Below are 17,763 nucleotides of genomic sequence, written 5' to 3'. Positions count from 1 at the left end.
CTCCCCTCCTGCTTGGAAACCCCCATGTTGTGGCCCCCCCCGCCCCTAGAGACGACCGCGCCCAGCCCCCGGAACCAGCGACCCTGTGACATCAGCGCTGTTGCCAAGGGTACTGCGGGCAACGCGAGCCCTGCGGGCAGTCTGTCAGCTGCTGCACTGGTGGTGACAAGCCCTCGGTTCTGGCAGCTGGCACATGCCACTGGTAGCGATGAGTTTGCTCCCGCTCCTCATCCTGCTGGCCCTGTGCTGGCCTGCGCACGGCGCCTGGGACAGCTGTGGGTAAGTGGCTGAGGCTCTGGGAGGGAGCTTGGGCAACCTGATGGGGTTCCCTGGAGGGTGCCCGCTTGTCCCCCGTGGCCACACCACGGCTTCCCCAGCCCCACGCGGGAGCCTCGGCTCCTTGCAGCGCCCGGGCTGCTGGCACAACTGGCCTGCGGGGGCTAAAGCAGAAACGGGGGCGGCCGCCCGCCTGCCCCACGGGGCTCTCTGGCCTCGCTGTCCATGCAGTGCATCGTGGGGAGGGCAGACGGCTGACCTTCAGCCGGGACAGCAGCGAGCCATCGAGCAGGACCGGTGATGAGTTTCTGGTTACAGGACCTGCGGGCTGCGGCCCACGGCTGCTCACTCCGGCACGTCGCGCGTCGTGGGAGGCACAGACGCCCAGCCGGGGGCCTGGCCCTGGATCGTGAGCATCCAGGATCCCTATGCAGCAGGCACGGGGCACATATGCGGAGGGTCCCTAATCAGCCCACAGTGGGTCCTCACAGCAGCCCACTGCTTCATCAAGGCCAGGTAAGGAGGGCCAGGAACGGGGATATCCCCCCAGCACTCGCGGGTGCCCCGTGCGCAGCACCACGTGCTACTCCCATCCCCTTTCCTTGCGGTACGCCCAGTGCCTGGGCACTGCAGAGCCCCGCTGAGAAGCTGCTCAGGAGAGGGCTGGGCTCCTGCCACGGCTTCCTAGCAGCCTCCAGCTCAACACGTCTTGAGCTCAAGGCACGCTCGGGCAGTCGCAGCCTCCGTAGCGCTGCTTTCCTCTCCCCCGCCTGAAGCAGATGACAGGGAACTGCTGGGCTGCTGCAGCACGTGGCTCCTCTCCCTCTGAGCCCTCTCCCCATCTGCCTTCCAGGCACATCAGCATGTGGCGCGTGGTGATCGGGGCCACCCAGTTGACTCATCTGGGACCGGAGGCCCAAGTGCGCAATATCAAGCGGCTGCTGGTTCACGAACACTACAGCAGCATCTCGGAGAGAAACGACATTGCGCTGCTGGAGTTGGACCAGCCTGTGCAGTGCGGCTACCACGTACAGCTCGCCTGTGTGCCCGACGCCTCCCTGCGAGTGTCAGAGCTGACAACCTGCTACGTCAGCGGCTGGGGGTCCACGACGGCGAGATGTGAGTTCCCAAAAGTGCTCGTGTCCTGAGTGCGAGCTCGGGGAGGTGGCTTGGGCGAGAGCCAGAGTGCGGCTGTGGGGACGTGTGCCCATAGAGAGATGGGCCTGGCCCAGGGCCCAAGGCCAGACAGAAGGGCAAGCCCCAGGGAAGGGGTTCACCCAGACAGGGCAGGAGACCTGGCAACGAGCTGCTGGGTGTTAATTCCTTTCTGTGCCCACAGCCGGAGGATCAACGGATGTCCTGCAGGAGGCCAAGGTCCACCTCATCAGCGTCAACCTCTGCAACAGCAGCCGGTGGTACGCAGGGGCCGTCCACCCCCACAACCTGTGCGCTGGCTATCCGCAGGGCGGCATCGACACCTGCCAGGTAGGAGCCTGCGACAAGGCAGCGCCCAGCGGCACAGGCAGCCCCGGCACGGCCGCCCAGACACACCCCGGCACGGGCTTTGCCTGGCAAGTCGCCCTCCCACCGCTGGGTCCCCGCCGCTGGCGGGGCTCACCTCCCCTTCCCCAGCTGCAGCTCCTTGCCCAGGGCCCCACTTGTCCCAGAGGCCCGGGGCTCTGCCCAGAAAGCCCATCCAGCGCTCCTGGCAGCCCCGAGGTCCAGATCCCAATCCCAAAACATCCCTCTTGCACACAGCCAGCATCGCTGTGCCGAGATGAGAGAGAGCCCTACCCCACAGGCTTACTACCCTCTCCCTGACAAGGTGCTGCAGGCCCCAGCACTGAGCAGAGCCTCTCTGTGCAGCACATACAGCCCTGGCAGGTGCTGGTGGCAGAGAGAAGGAGCCAGCCCTAGTGCTGCCAGCGGCCACCCGACACCACCTGAACCCTCCCTCTCTCCTCTGCTGCAGGGTGACAGCGGTGGTCCTCTTGTCTGCAAAGATAACAATGCTGACCACTTCTGGCTTGTTGGGGTGACCAGCTGGGGGAAAGGCTGCGCAAGAGCAAAACGGCCCGGCGTCTACACCTCCACTCAGCACTTCTATGACTGGATCCTGGTACAGATGGGGCTGCACCCAGCAGCAATGGCTCCTCCAACGCCACGGCCAGTCTTCACCTCAACCCCCTTTCAGAGGCCGAGGCCAATACCAACACAAGCGGGCAGCTCTACGGCCTGTCCATTTCCACTCCAGAAGCTGGTGGAATTCTTCACTCGGCTGCAGGAGCTCCTGCAGGGCCTGTGGGGTCAAAAGGCTCCGGCAGCAGCATGAGCAGGACCCAGCTCAAGCTGCAGCGCACCACGACCATCTCCTGCTGGGGCACTGCCTGCTGATCCAAAGGCAGCCGCAGTGTCAAAGGCCTGCTCGCTCCTGGCCACGCACACAAACGCTCCAGTTGAGCATTCCAGTTCTGGAAATAAAGTTGCCAATTTTCACAGCTCACCACGCTGCAGTCCAATTCAGTCTCCTGTGCAAGGCAAGGATTCCATGCCCGGCACCTGCAAAATGAGGCTGCAGGCAGCCAGGTCGGGCACAAAGGGAAAGAGCCACTCAGAAGGGCTGAACCCGGGACCTGGTCGGAGAGGAGGGTGCTCAGAGTCACCACGGCACAGACAAGACTGGCACATTCGGGGCTAGAAAGAGGACAGGAAAAATCAATGTGACACGCAGACAGCTTTGGGACATGTGCACACATACACGCTCCCTGGAGACACACGTGGGCTACAAAGAGAAGGTGCGATGCACACCCGCAGCGTGTGCACACCCGTACTCCAAGACACACGTCTGGAACACAGAGCGCAACGCACAGTGTTCACACACACCCCCCGAGTGTGCACACACGTACACACCCACACACACACCCCCCACACACACGTGCACAGGCAGCGCGTGCACACGCTGCAGCACGCACGCACGAGGAACGCACCCACCCACACGCCCCGCACGCACGCACCCCGCGTGCACACACCCCTGCGCCCACCTGCAAGCTCACAGCGTGCACCCAGCCACGCGTGCGCTCGTAGAACGCACCTCCCACGGGGTCACACGCAAACTCCTTCACAGGAGATGCTGCAGACTACAGTTGAGCCTTTGGACCATCAAAATGAGGCCCTAGAGCATCAAAATGAGGCTTTGGAAGCCAGAGCTAACGCTTAGGAAAGGAAAAGCGAGGCTGGGTGCAAACAGACCTGTCAGACAGACAGACAGGAGTGTCAGGTACCGCTACTCGGAGGATACGCGTACAGGAGAGGGGAGAAGGGGGAACAGGCTGCGCTCGCCTTTCAGCCAGGTCAAGGAAACACGCACCGGGCTGTGAAGGGCAAGCGGGCTCTGAGCGTGAACACGAGCTACCACTACCCTAGCCTGTGAAATCTGGACTGGGTGTCAGCTAAGCGAGGCCGTCGTTCCCACCAAGCTTTGTTTCCGTTCAACTTTTCACCTTCAGAACGCTCTTTCTTTGCCAGCAGCCAGGCCTCTGGAGAAGACAAGATGCCTTCTCTCAGGCCGTCTTCTGCCTGCTCTGAGCAGATCTGGGGCACCACCTCCAGGTCAACTTTCAGAAACCGAAGCAGCCTTGAGTCCAGTTTGGGGCCCAGCCCTGGTGCCTCTGAAGCCGTGCTACACCTCAAGGGCCCTGAGAGCAGCTGTTCCACTTTCAGACAGAGAAAGTCCCTGGCATCCTAGGGACCAGGCTGGGCGCTCAGCTGTGTGCCTTATGTCTATCCACACAAGCCAGGATGCCAGCAGGGAGCTCCCACCACACCTTTCGTGAGCTTTGAGGCTGCCGCTCTTCAAGCCACGGCCTCCAGGGACCCAGCCCTGCTCGGCAAAGGCAACGCAGGTGGCTGGCTCCTGCTTCTCTCCCGTGACTGCCCTGCACGCCCGCATGTGAGCACGGCTCCGCCATACAGCTGCAGAAGGCAGACTGACGAGCTGAGGCCGATGCAGGATTGACCAAAGCCATGGAGAGTGGCATGTGGGGCTGAGAGCAGGAGCAGCCTTCTCTGTTTAGGGCTTGCACTTGCCTGTCCTCGGCCACGCGCACCAGGTGCCACAACCGCCCTTGTCGGTGCTGGCCCAGAACAGCAACAGAACGCACAGACAGCAAGGTCAGGAAGCCTGCCAGAGGGGGTTGCCGGGGGTGACAGGAAGGGTGACGCTGCTTGGGTCTGCTCGGTTTATTGGGCTCGCACATCACTGCTTGCCTGCCGCGGCTGTAACCGGATCGGCTCTCTAACACCCAAACGTGCGTACTGCCTGTAGTAGTCACGTTCCCTGATGTACGTTTGTTGGGAAGGACCTGGTGGCAAAGGGCTGCGGAGAGCAGGGGTCAGTGAGTTCCCCAGAGAGGCTGTGGTGCCACACTGGGTTTTTTCCTGCTCGCCGTTGGCAGGCAGTGCTGGGGGCCGACGCTGCTGCCTGCCACGGGGCCTGCACACCCAGTCCTGCAAGCAGAGCATTCAGCGGGCGTCTGTTGGGGGTGTCCGATCCCAGCTTCTGCCTCCCCTCCTGCTTGGAAACCCCCATGTTGTGGCCCCCCCCGCCCCTAGAGACGACCGCGCCCAGCCCCCGGAACCAGCGACCCTGTGACATCAGCGCTGTTGCCAAGGGTACTGCGGGCAACGCGAGCCCTGCGGGCAGTCTGTCAGCTGCTGCACTGGTGGTGACAAGCCCTCGGTTCTGGCAGCTGGCACATGCCACTGGTAGCGATGAGTTTGCTCCCGCTCCTCATCCTGCTGGCCCTGTGCTGGCCTGCGCACGGCGCCTGGGACAGCTGTGGGTAAGTGGCTGAGGCTCTGGGAGGGAGCTTGGGCAACCTGATGGGGTTCCCTGGAGGGTGCCCGCTTGTCCCCCGTGGCCACACCATGGCTTCCCCAGCCCCACGCGGGAGCCTCGGCTCCTTGCAGCGCCCGGGCTGCTGGCACAACTGGCCTGCGGGGGCTAAAGCAGAAACGGGGGCGGCCGCCCGCCTGCCCCACGGGGCTCTCTGGCCTCACTGTCCATGCAGTGCATCGTGGGGAGGGCAGACGGCTGACCTTCAGCCGGGACAGCAGCGAGCCATCGAGCAGGACGGTGATGAGTTTCTGGTTACAGGACCTGCGGGCTGCGGCCCACGGCTGCTCACTCCGGCACGTCGCGCGTTGTGGGAGGCACAGACGCCCAGCCGGGGGCCTGGCCCTGGATCGTGAGCATCCAGGATCCCTATGCAGCAGGCACGGGGCACATATGCGGAGGGTCCCTAATCAGCCCACAGTGGGTCCTCACAGCAGCCCACTGCTTCATCAAGGCCAGGTAAGGAGGGCCAGGAACGGGGATATTCCCCCCAGCACTCGCGGGTGCCCCGTGCGCAGCACCACGTGCTACTCCCATCCCCTTTCCTTGCGGTACGCCCAGTGCCTGGGCACTGCAGAGCCCCGCTGAGAGGCTGCTCAGGAGAGGGCTGGGCTCCTGCCACGGCTTCCTAGCAGCCTCCAGCTCAACACGTCTTGAGCTCAAGGCACGCTCGGGCAGTCGCAGCCTCCGTAGCGCTGCTTTCCTCTCCCCCGCCTGAAGCAGATGACAGGGAACTGCTGGGCTGCTGCAGCACGTGGCTCCTCTCCCTCTGAGCCCTCTCCCCATCTGCCTTCCAGGCACATCAGCATGTGGCGCGTGGTGATCGGGGCCACCCAGTTGACTCATCTGGGACCGGAGGCCCAAGTGCGCAATATCAAGCGGCTGCTGGTTCACGAACACTACAGCAGCATCTCGGAGAGAAACGACATTGCGCTGCTGGAGTTGGACCAGCCTGTGCAGTGCGGCTACCACGTACAGCTCGCCTGTGTGCCCGACGCCTCCCTGCGAGTGTCAGAGCTGACAACCTGCTACGTCAGCGGCTGGGGGTCCACGACGGCGAGATGTGAGTTCCCAAAAGTGCTCGTGTCCTGAGTGCGAGCTCGGGGAGGTGGCTTGGGCGAGAGCCAGAGTGCGGCTGTGGGGACGTGTGCCCATAGAGAGATGGGCCTGGCCCAGGGCCCAAGGCCAGACAGAAGGGCAAGCCCCAGGGAAGGGGTTCACCCAGACAGGGCAGGAGACCTGGCAACGAGCTGCTGGGTGTTAATTCCTTTCTGTGCCCACAGCCGGAGGATCAACGGATGTCCTGCAGGAGGCCAAGGTCCACCTCATCAGCGTCAACCTCTGCAACAGCAGCCGGTGGTACGCAGGGGCCGTCCACCCCCACAACCTGTGCGCTGGCTATCCGCAGGGCGGCATCGACACCTGCCAGGTAGGAGCCTGCGACAAGGCAGCGCCCAGCGGCACAGGCAGCCCCGGCACGGCCGCCCAGACACACCCCGGCACGGGCTTTGCCTGGCAAGTCGCCCTCCCACCGCTGGGTCCCCGCCGCTGGCGGGGCTCACCTCCCCTTCCCCAGCTGCAGCTCCTTGCCCAGGGCCCCACTTGTCCCAGAGGCCCGGGGCTCTGCCCAGAAAGCCCATCCAGCGCTCCTGGCAGCCCCGAGGTCCAGATCCCAATCCCAAAACATCCCTCTTGCACACAGCCAGCATCGCTGTGCCGAGATGAGAGAGAGCCCTACCCCACAGGCTTACTACCCTCTCCCTGACAAGGTGCTGCAGGCCCCAGCACTGAGCAGAGCCTCTCTGTGCAGCACATACAGCCCTGGCAGGTGCTGGTGGCAGAGAGAAGGAGCCAGCCCTAGTGCTGCCAGCGGCCACCCGACACCACCTGAACCCTCCCTCTCTCCTCTGCTGCAGGGTGACAGCGGTGGTCCTCTTGTCTGCAAAGATAACAATGCTGACCACTTCTGGCTTGTTGGGGTGACCAGCTGGGGGAAAGGCTGCGCAAGAGCAAAACGGCCCGGCGTCTACACCTCCACTCAGCACTTCTATGACTGGATCCTGGTACAGATGGGGCTGCACCCAGCAGCAACGGCTCCTCCAACGCCACGGCCAGTCTTCACCTCAACCCCCTTTCAGAGGCCGAGGCCAATACCAACACAAGCGGGCAGCTCTACGGCCTGTCCATTTCCACTCCAGAAGCTGGTGGAATTCTTCACTCGGCTGCAGGAGCTCCTGCAGGGCCTGTGGGGTCAAAAGGCTCCGGCAGCAGCATGAGCAGGACCCAGCTCAAGCTGCAGCGCACCACGACCATCTCCTGCTGGGGCACTGCCTGCTGATCCAAAGGCAGCCGCAGTGTCAAAGGCCTGCTCGCTCCTGGCCACGCACACAAACGCTCCAGTTGAGCATTCCAGTTCTGGAAATAAAGTTGCCAATTTTCACAGCTCACCACGCTGCAGTCCAATTCAGTCTCCTGTGCAAGGCAAGGATTCCATGCCCGGCACCTGCAAAATGAGGCTGCAGGCAGCCAGGTCGGGCACAAAGGGAAAGAGCCACTCAGAAGGGCTGAACCCGGGACCTGGTCGGAGAGGAGGGTGCTCAGAGTCACCACGGCACAGACAAGACTGGCACATTCGGGGCTAGAAAGAGGACAGGAAAAATCAATGTGACACGCAGACAGCTTTGGGACATGTGCACACATACACGCTCCCTGGAGACACACGTGGGCTACAAAGAGAAGGTGCGATGCACACCCGCAGCGTGTGCACACCCGTACTCCAAGACACACGTCTGGAACACAGAGCGCAACGCACAGTGTTCACACACACCCCCCGAGTGTGCACACACGTACACACCCACACACACACCCCCCACACACACGTGCACAGGCAGCGCGTGCACACGCTGCAGCACGCACGCACGAGGAACGCACCCACCCACACGCCCCGCACGCACGCACCCCGCGTGCACACACCCCTGCGCCCACCTGCAAGCTCACAGCGTGCACCCAGCCACGCGTGCGCTCGTAGAACGCACCTCCCACGGGGTCACACGCAAACTCCTTCACAGGAGATGCTGCAGACTACAGTTGAGCCTTTGGACCATCAAAATGAGGCCCTAGAGCATCAAAATGAGGCTTTGGAAGCCAGAGCTAACGCTTAGGAAAGGAAAAGCGAGGCTGGGTGCAAACAGACCTGTCAGACAGACAGACAGGAGTGTCAGGTACCGCTACTCGGAGGATACGCGTACAGGAGAGGGGAGAAGGGGGAACAGGCTGCGCTCGCCTTTCAGCCAGGTCAAGGAAACACGCACCGGGCTGTGAAGGGCAAGCGGGCTCTGAGCGTGAACACGAGCTACCACTACCCTAGCCTGTGAAATCTGGACTGGGTGTCAGCTAAGCGAGGCCGTCGTTCCCACCAAGCTTTGTTTCCGTTCAACTTTTCACCTTCAGAACGCTCTTTCTTTGCCAGCAGCCAGGCCTCTGGAGAAGACAAGATGCCTTCTCTCAGGCCGTCTTCTGCCTGCTCTGAGCAGATCTGGGGCACCACCTCCAGGTCAACTTTCAGAAACCGAAGCAGCCTTGAGTCCAGTTTGGGGCCCAGCCCTGGTGCCTCTGAAGCCGTGCTACACCTCAAGGGCCCTGAGAGCAGCTGTTCCACTTTCAGACAGAGAAAGTCCCTGGCATCCTAGGGACCAGGCTGGGCGCTCAGCTGTGTGCCTTATGTCTATCCACACAAGCCAGGATGCCAGCAGGGAGCTCCCACCACACCTTTCGTGAGCTTTGAGGCTGCCGCTCTTCAAGCCACGGCCTCCAGGGACCCAGCCCTGCTCGGCAAAGGCAACGCAGGTGGCTGGCTCCTGCTTCTCTCCCGTGACTGCCCTGCACGCCCGCATGTGAGCACGGCTCCGCCATACAGCTGCAGAAGGCAGACTGACGAGCTGAGGCCGATGCAGGATTGACCAAAGCCATGGAGAGTGGCATGTGGGGCTGAGAGCAGGAGCAGCCTTCTCTGTTTAGGGCTTGCACTTGCCTGTCCTCGGCCACGCGCACCAGGTGCCACAACCGCCCTTGTCGGTGCTGGCCCAGAACAGCAACAGAACGCACAGACAGCAAGGTCAGGAAGCCTGCCAGAGGGGGTTGCCGGGGGTGACAGGAAGGGTGACGCTGCTTGGGTCTGCTCGGTTTATTGGGCTCGCACATCACTGCTTGCCTGCCGCGGCTGTAACCGGATCGGCTCTCTAACACCCAAACGTGCGTACTGCCTGTAGTAGTCACGTTCCCTGATGTACGTTTGTTGGGAAGGACCTGGTGGCAAAGGGCTGCGGAGAGCAGGGGTCAGTGAGTTCCCCAGAGAGGCTGTGGTGCCACACTGGGTTTTTTCCTGCTCGCCGTTGGCAGGCAGTGCTGGGGGCCGACGCTGCTGCCTGCCACGGGGCCTGCACACCCAGTCCTGCAAGCAGAGCATTCAGCGGGCGTCTGTTGGGGGTGTCCGATCCCAGCTTCTGCCTCCCCTCCTGCTTGGAAACCCCCATGTTGTGGCCCCCCCCGCCCCTAGAGACGACCGCGCCCAGCCCCCGGAACCAGCGACCCTGTGACATCAGCGCTGTTGCCAAGGGTACTGCGGGCAACGCGAGCCCTGCGGGCAGTCTGTCAGCTGCTGCACTGGTGGTGACAAGCCCTCGGTTCTGGCAGCTGGCACATGCCACTGGTAGCGATGAGTTTGCTCCCGCTCCTCATCCTGCTGGCCCTGTGCTGGCCTGCGCACGGCGCCTGGGACAGCTGTGGGTAAGTGGCTGAGGCTCTGGGAGGGAGCTTGGGCAACCTGATGGGGTTCCCTGGAGGGTGCCCGCTTGTCCCCCGTGGCCACACCATGGCTTCCCCAGCCCCACGCGGGAGCCTCGGCTCCTTGCAGCGCCCGGGCTGCTGGCACAACTGGCCTGCGGGGGCTAAAGCAGAAACGGGGGCGGCCGCCCGCCTGCCCCACGGGGCTCTCTGGCCTCACTGTCCATGCAGTGCATCGTGGGGAGGGCAGACGGCTGACCTTCAGCCGGGACAGCAGCGAGCCATCGAGCAGGACGGTGATGAGTTTCTGGTTACAGGACCTGCGGGCTGCGGCCCACGGCTGCTCACTCCGGCACGTCGCGCGTTGTGGGAGGCACAGACGCCCAGCCGGGGGCCTGGCCCTGGATCGTGAGCATCCAGGATCCCTATGCAGCAGGCACGGGGCACATATGCGGAGGGTCCCTAATCAGCCCACAGTGGGTCCTCACAGCAGCCCACTGCTTCATCAAGGCCAGGTAAGGAGGGCCAGGAACGGGGATATTCCCCCCAGCACTCGCGGGTGCCCCGTGCGCAGCACCACGTGCTACTCCCATCCCCTTTCCTTGCGGTACGCCCAGTGCCTGGGCACTGCAGAGCCCCGCTGAGAGGCTGCTCAGGAGAGGGCTGGGCTCCTGCCACGGCTTCCTAGCAGCCTCCAGCTCAACACGTCTTGAGCTCAAGGCACGCTCGGGCAGTCGCAGCCTCCGTAGCGCTGCTTTCCTCTCCCCCGCCTGAAGCAGATGACAGGGAACTGCTGGGCTGCTGCAGCACGTGGCTCCTCTCCCTCTGAGCCCTCTCCCCATCTGCCTTCCAGGCACATCAGCATGTGGCGCGTGGTGATCGGGGCCACCCAGTTGACTCATCTGGGACCGGAGGCCCAAGTGCGCAATATCAAGCGGCTGCTGGTTCACGAACACTACAGCAGCATCTCGGAGAGAAACGACATTGCGCTGCTGGAGTTGGACCAGCCTGTGCAGTGCGGCTACCACGTACAGCTCGCCTGTGTGCCCGACGCCTCCCTGCGAGTGTCAGAGCTGACAACCTGCTACGTCAGCGGCTGGGGGTCCACGACGGCGAGATGTGAGTTCCCAAAAGTGCTCGTGTCCTGAGTGCGAGCTCGGGGAGGTGGCTTGGGCGAGAGCCAGAGTGCGGCTGTGGGGACGTGTGCCCATAGAGAGATGGGCCTGGCCCAGGGCCCAAGGCCAGACAGAAGGGCAAGCCCCAGGGAAGGGGTTCACCCAGACAGGGCAGGAGACCTGGCAACGAGCTGCTGGGTGTTAATTCCTTTCTGTGCCCACAGCCGGAGGATCAACGGATGTCCTGCAGGAGGCCAAGGTCCACCTCATCAGCGTCAACCTCTGCAACAGCAGCCGGTGGTACGCAGGGGCCGTCCACCCCCACAACCTGTGCGCTGGCTATCCGCAGGGCGGCATCGACACCTGCCAGGTAGGAGCCTGCGACAAGGCAGCGCCCAGCGGCACAGGCAGCCCCGGCACGGCCGCCCAGACACACCCCGGCACGGGCTTTGCCTGGCAAGTCGCCCTCCCACCGCTGGGTCCCCGCCGCTGGCGGGGCTCACCTCCCCTTCCCCAGCTGCAGCTCCTTGCCCAGGGCCCCACTTGTCCCAGAGGCCCGGGGCTCTGCCCAGAAAGCCCATCCAGCGCTCCTGGCAGCCCCGAGGTCCAGATCCCAATCCCAAAACATCCCTCTTGCACACAGCCAGCATCGCTGTGCCGAGATGAGAGAGAGCCCTACCCCACAGGCTTACTACCCTCTCCCTGACAAGGTGCTGCAGGCCCCAGCACTGAGCAGAGCCTCTCTGTGCAGCACATACAGCCCTGGCAGGTGCTGGTGGCAGAGAGAAGGAGCCAGCCCTAGTGCTGCCAGCGGCCACCCGACACCACCTGAACCCTCCCTCTCTCCTCTGCTGCAGGGTGACAGCGGTGGTCCTCTTGTCTGCAAAGATAACAATGCTGACCACTTCTGGCTTGTTGGGGTGACCAGCTGGGGGAAAGGCTGCGCAAGAGCAAAACGGCCCGGCGTCTACACCTCCACTCAGCACTTCTATGACTGGATCCTGGTACAGATGGGGCTGCACCCAGCAGCAACGGCTCCTCCAACGCCACGGCCAGTCTTCACCTCAACCCCCTTTCAGAGGCCGAGGCCAATACCAACACAAGCGGGCAGCTCTACGGCCTGTCCATTTCCACTCCAGAAGCTGGTGGAATTCTTCACTCGGCTGCAGGAGCTCCTGCAGGGCCTGTGGGGTCAAAAGGCTCCGGCAGCAGCATGAGCAGGACCCAGCTCAAGCTGCAGCGCACCACGACCATCTCCTGCTGGGGCACTGCCTGCTGATCCAAAGGCAGCCGCAGTGTCAAAGGCCTGCTCGCTCCTGGCCACGCACACAAACGCTCCAGTTGAGCATTCCAGTTCTGGAAATAAAGTTGCCATTTTTCACAGCTCACCACGCTGCAGTCCAATTCAGTCTCCTGTGCAAGGCAAGGATTCCATGCCCGGCACCTGCAAAATGAGGCTGCAGGCAGCCAGGTCGGGCACAAAGGGAAAGAGCCACTCAGAAGGGCTGAACCCGGGACCTGGTCGGAGAGGAGGGTGCTCAGAGTCACCACGGCACAGACAAGACTGGCACATTCGGGGCTAGAAAGAGGACAGGAAAAATCAATGTGACACGCAGACAGCTTTGGGACATGTGCACACATACACGCTCCCTGGAGACACACGTGGGCTACAAAGAGAAGGTGCGATGCACACCCGCAGCGTGTGCACACCCGTACTCCAAGACACACGTCTGGAACACAGAGCGCAACGCACAGTGTTCACACACACCCCCCGAGTGTGCACACACGTACACACCCACACACACACCCCCCACACACACGTGCACAGGCAGCGCGTGCACACGCTGCAGCACGCACGCACGAGGAACGCACCCACCCACACGCCCCGCACGCACGCACCCCGCGTGCACACACCCCTGCGCCCACCTGCAAGCTCACAGCGTGCACCCAGCCACGCGTGCGCTCGTAGAACGCACCTCCCACGGGGTCACACGCAAACTCCTTCACAGGAGATGCTGCAGACTACAGTTGAGCCTTTGGACCATCAAAATGAGGCCCTAGAGCATCAAAATGAGGCTTTGGAAGCCAGAGCTAACGCTTAGGAAAGGAAAAGCGAGGCTGGGTGCAAACAGACCTGTCAGACAGACAGACAGGAGTGTCAGGTACCGCTACTCGGAGGATACGCGTACAGGAGAGGGGAGAAGGGGGAACAGGCTGCGCTCGCCTTTCAGCCAGGTCAAGGAAACACGCACCGGGCTGTGAAGGGCAAGCGGGCTCTGAGCGTGAACACGAGCTACCACTACCCTAGCCTGTGAAATCTGGACTGGGTGTCAGCTAAGCGAGGCCGTCGTTCCCACCAAGCTTTGTTTCCGTTCAACTTTTCACCTTCAGAACGCTCTTTCTTTGCCAGCAGCCAGGCCTCTGGAGAAGACAAGATGCCTTCTCTCAGGCCGTCTTCTGCCTGCTCTGAGCAGATCTGGGGCACCACCTCCAGGTCAACTTTCAGAAACCGAAGCAGCCTTGAGTCCAGTTTGGGGCCCAGCCCTGGTGCCTCTGAAGCCGTGCTACACCTCAAGGGCCCTGAGAGCAGCTGTTCCACTTTCAGACAGAGAAAGTCCCTGGCATCCTAGGGACCAGGCTGGGCGCTCAGCTGTGTGCCTTATGTCTATCCACACAAGCCAGGATGCCAGCAGGGAGCTCCCACCACACCTTTCGTGAGCTTTGAGGCTGCCGCTCTTCAAGCCACGGCCTCCAGGGACCCAGCCCTGCTCGGCAAAGGCAACGCAGGTGGCTGGCTCCTGCTTCTCTCCCGTGACTGCCCTGCACGCCCGCATGTGAGCACGGCTCCGCCATACAGCTGCAGAAGGCAGACTGACGAGCTGAGGCCGATGCAGGATTGACCAAAGCCATGGAGAGTGGCATGTGGGGCTGAGAGCAGGAGCAGCCTTCTCTGTTTAGGGCTTGCACTTGCCTGTCCTCGGCCACGCGCACCAGGTGCCACAACCGCCCTTGTCGGTGCTGGCCCAGAACAGCAACAGAACGCACAGACAGCAAGGTCAGGAAGCCTGCCAGAGGGGGTTGCCGGGGGTGACAGGAAGGGTGACGCTGCTTGGGTCTGCTCGGTTTATTGGGCTCGCACATCACTGCTTGCCTGCCGCGGCTGTAACCGGATCGGCTCTCTAACACCCAAACGTGCGTACTGCCTGTAGTAGTCACGTTCCCTGATGTACGTTTGTTGGGAAGGACCTGGTGGCAAAGGGCTGCGGAGAGCAGGGGTCAGTGAGTTCCCCAGAGAGGCTGTGGTGCCACACTGGGTTTTTTCCTGCTCGCCGTTGGCAGGCAGTGCTGGGGGCCGACGCTGCTGCCTGCCACGGGGCCTGCACACCCAGTCCTGCAAGCAGAGCATTCAGCGGGCGTCTGTTGGGGGTGTCCGATCCCAGCTTCTGCCTCCCCTCCTGCTTGGAAACCCCCATGTTGTGGCCCCCCCCGCCCCTAGAGACGACCGCGCCCAGCCCCCGGAACCAGCGACCCTGTGACATCAGCGCTGTTGCCAAGGGTACTGCGGGCAACGCGAGCCCTGCGGGCAGTCTGTCAGCTGCTGCACTGGTGGTGACAAGCCCTCGGTTCTGGCAGCTGGCACATGCCACTGGTAGCGATGAGTTTGCTCCCGCTCCTCATCCTGCTGGCCCTGTGCTGGCCTGCGCACGGCGCCTGGGACAGCTGTGGGTAAGTGGCTGAGGCTCTGGGAGGGAGCTTGGGCAACCTGATGGGGTTCCCTGGAGGGTGCCCGCTTGTCCCCCGTGGCCACACCATGGCTTCCCCAGCCCCACGCGGGAGCCTCGGCTCCTTGCAGCGCCCGGGCTGCTGGCACAACTGGCCTGCGGGGGCTAAAGCAGAAACGGGGGCGGCCGCCCGCCTGCCCCACGGGGCTCTCTGGCCTCACTGTCCATGCAGTGCATCGTGGGGAGGGCAGACGGCTGACCTTCAGCCGGGACAGCAGCGAGCCATCGAGCAGGACGGTGATGAGTTTCTGGTTACAGGACCTGCGGGCTGCGGCCCACGGCTGCTCACTCCGGCACGTCGCGCGTTGTGGGAGGCACAGACGCCCAGCCGGGGGCCTGGCCCTGGATCGTGAGCATCCAGGATCCCTATGCAGCAGGCACGGGGCACATATGCGGAGGGTCCCTAATCAGCCCACAGTGGGTCCTCACAGCAGCCCACTGCTTCATCAAGGCCAGGTAAGGAGGGCCAGGAACGGGGATATTCCCCCCAGCACTCGCGGGTGCCCCGTGCGCAGCACCACGTGCTACTCCCATCCCCTTTCCTTGCGGTACGCCCAGTGCCTGGGCACTGCAGAGCCCCGCTGAGAGGCTGCTCAGGAGAGGGCTGGGCTCCTGCCACGGCTTCCTAGCAGCCTCCAGCTCAACACGTCTTGAGCTCAAGGCACGCTCGGGCAGTCGCAGCCTCCGTAGCGCTGCTTTCCTCTCCCCCGCCTGAAGCAGATGACAGGGAACTGCTGGGCTGCTGCAGCACGTGGCTCCTCTCCCTCTGAGCCCTCTCCCCATCTGCCTTCCAGGCACATCAGCATGTGGCGCGTGGTGATCGGGGCCACCCAGTTGACTCATCTGGGACCGGAGGCCCAAGTGCGCAATATCAAGCGGCTGCTGGTTCACGAACACTACAGCAGCATCTCGGAGAGAAACGACATTGCGCTGCTGGAGTTGGACCAGCCTGTGCAGTGCGGCTACCACGTACAGCTCGCCTGTGTGCCCGACGCCTCCCTGCGAGTGTCAGAGCTGACAACCTGCTACGTCAGCGGCTGGGGGTCCACGACGGCGAGATGTGAGTTCCCAAAAGTGCTCGTGTCCTGAGTGCGAGCTCGGGGAGGTGGCTTGGGCGAGAGCCAGAGTGCGGCTGTGGGGACGTGTGCCCATAGAGAGATGGGCCTGGCCCAGGGCCCAAGGCCAGACAGAAGGGCAAGCCCCAGGGAAGGGGTTCACCCAGACAGGGCGGGAGACCTGGCAACGAGTGCTGGGTGTTAATTCCTTTCTGTGCCCACAGCCGGAGGATCAACGGATGTCCTGCAGGAGGCCAAGGTCCACCTCATCAGCGTCAACCTCTGCAACAGCAGCCGGTGGTACGCAGGGGCCGTCCACCCCCACAACCTGTGCGCTGGCTATCCGCAGGGCGGCATCGACACCTGCCAGGTAGGAGCCTGCGACAAGGCAGCGCCCAGCGGCACAGGCAGCCCCGGCACGGCCGCCCAGACACACCCCGGCACGGGCTTTGCCTGGCAAGTCGCCCTCCCACTGCTGGGTCCCCGCCGCTGGCGGGGCTCACCTCCCCTTCCCCAGCTGCAGCTCCTTGCCCAGGGCCCCACTTGTCCCAGAGGCCCGGGGCTCTGCCCAGAAAGCCCATCCAGCGCTCCTGGCAGCCCCGAGGTCCAGATCCCAATCCCAAAACATCCCTCTTGCACACAGCCAGCATCGCTGTGCCGAGATGAGAGAGAGCCCTACCCCACAGGCTTACTACCCTCTCCCTGACAAGGTGCTGCAGGCCCCAGCACTGAGCAGAGCCTCTCTGTGCAGCACATACAGCCCTGGCAGGTGCTGGTGGCAGAGAGAAGGAGCCAGCCCTAGTGCTGCCAGCGGCCACCCGACACCACCTGAACCCTCCCTCTCTCCTCTGCTGCAGGGTGACAGCGGTGGTCCTCTTGTCTGCAAAGATAACAATGCTGACCACTTCTGGCTTGTTGGGGTGACCAGCTGGGGGAAAGGCTGCGCAAGAGCAAAACGGCCCGGCGTCTACACCTCCACTCAGCACTTCTATGACTGGATCCTGGTACAGATGGGGCTGCACCCAGCAGCAACGGCTCCTCCAACGCCACGGCCAGTCTTCACCTCAACCCCCTTTCAGAGGCCGAGGCCAATACCAACACAAGCGGGCAGCTCTACGGCCTGTCCATTTCCACTCCAGAAGCTGGTGGAATTCTTCACTCGGCTGCAGGAGCTCCTGCAGGGCCTGTGGGGTCAAAAGGCTCCGGCAGCAGCATGAGCAGGACCCAGCTCAAGCTGCAGCGCACCACGACCATCTCCTGCTGGGGCACTGCCTGCTGATCCAAAGGCAGCCGCAGTGTCAAAGGCCTGCTCGCTCCTGGCCACGCACACAAACGCTCCAGTTGAGCATTCCAGTTCTGGAAATAAAGTTGCCATTTTTCACAGCTCACCACGCTGCAGTCCAATTCAGTCTCCTGTGCAAGGCAAGGATTCCATGCCCGGCACCTGCAAAATGAGGCTGCAGGCAGCCAGGTCGGGCACAAAGGGAAAGAGCCACTCAGAAGGGCTGAACCCGGGACCTGGTCGGAGAGGAGGGTGCTCAGAGTCACCACGGCACAGACAAGACTGGCACATTCGGGGCTAGAAAGAGGACAGGAAAAATCAATGTGACACGCAGACAGCTTTGGGACATGTGCACACATACACGCTCCCTGGAGACACACGTGGGCTACAAAGAGAAGGTGCGATGCACACCCGCAGCGTGTGCACACCCGTACTCCAAGACACACGTCTGGAACACAGAGCGCAACGCACAGTGTTCACACACACCCCCCGAGTGTGCACACACGTACACACCCACACACACACCCCCCACACACACGTGCACAGGCAGCGCGTGCACACGCTGCAGCACGCACGC

Source organism: Strix aluco, chromosome 9 (assembly GCF_031877795.1).
Source record: "Strix aluco isolate bStrAlu1 chromosome 9, bStrAlu1.hap1, whole genome shotgun sequence".
Classification (NCBI taxonomy): Eukaryota; Metazoa; Chordata; class Aves; order Strigiformes; family Strigidae; genus Strix; species Strix aluco.
This window is presented reverse-complemented; position numbering follows the sequence as displayed.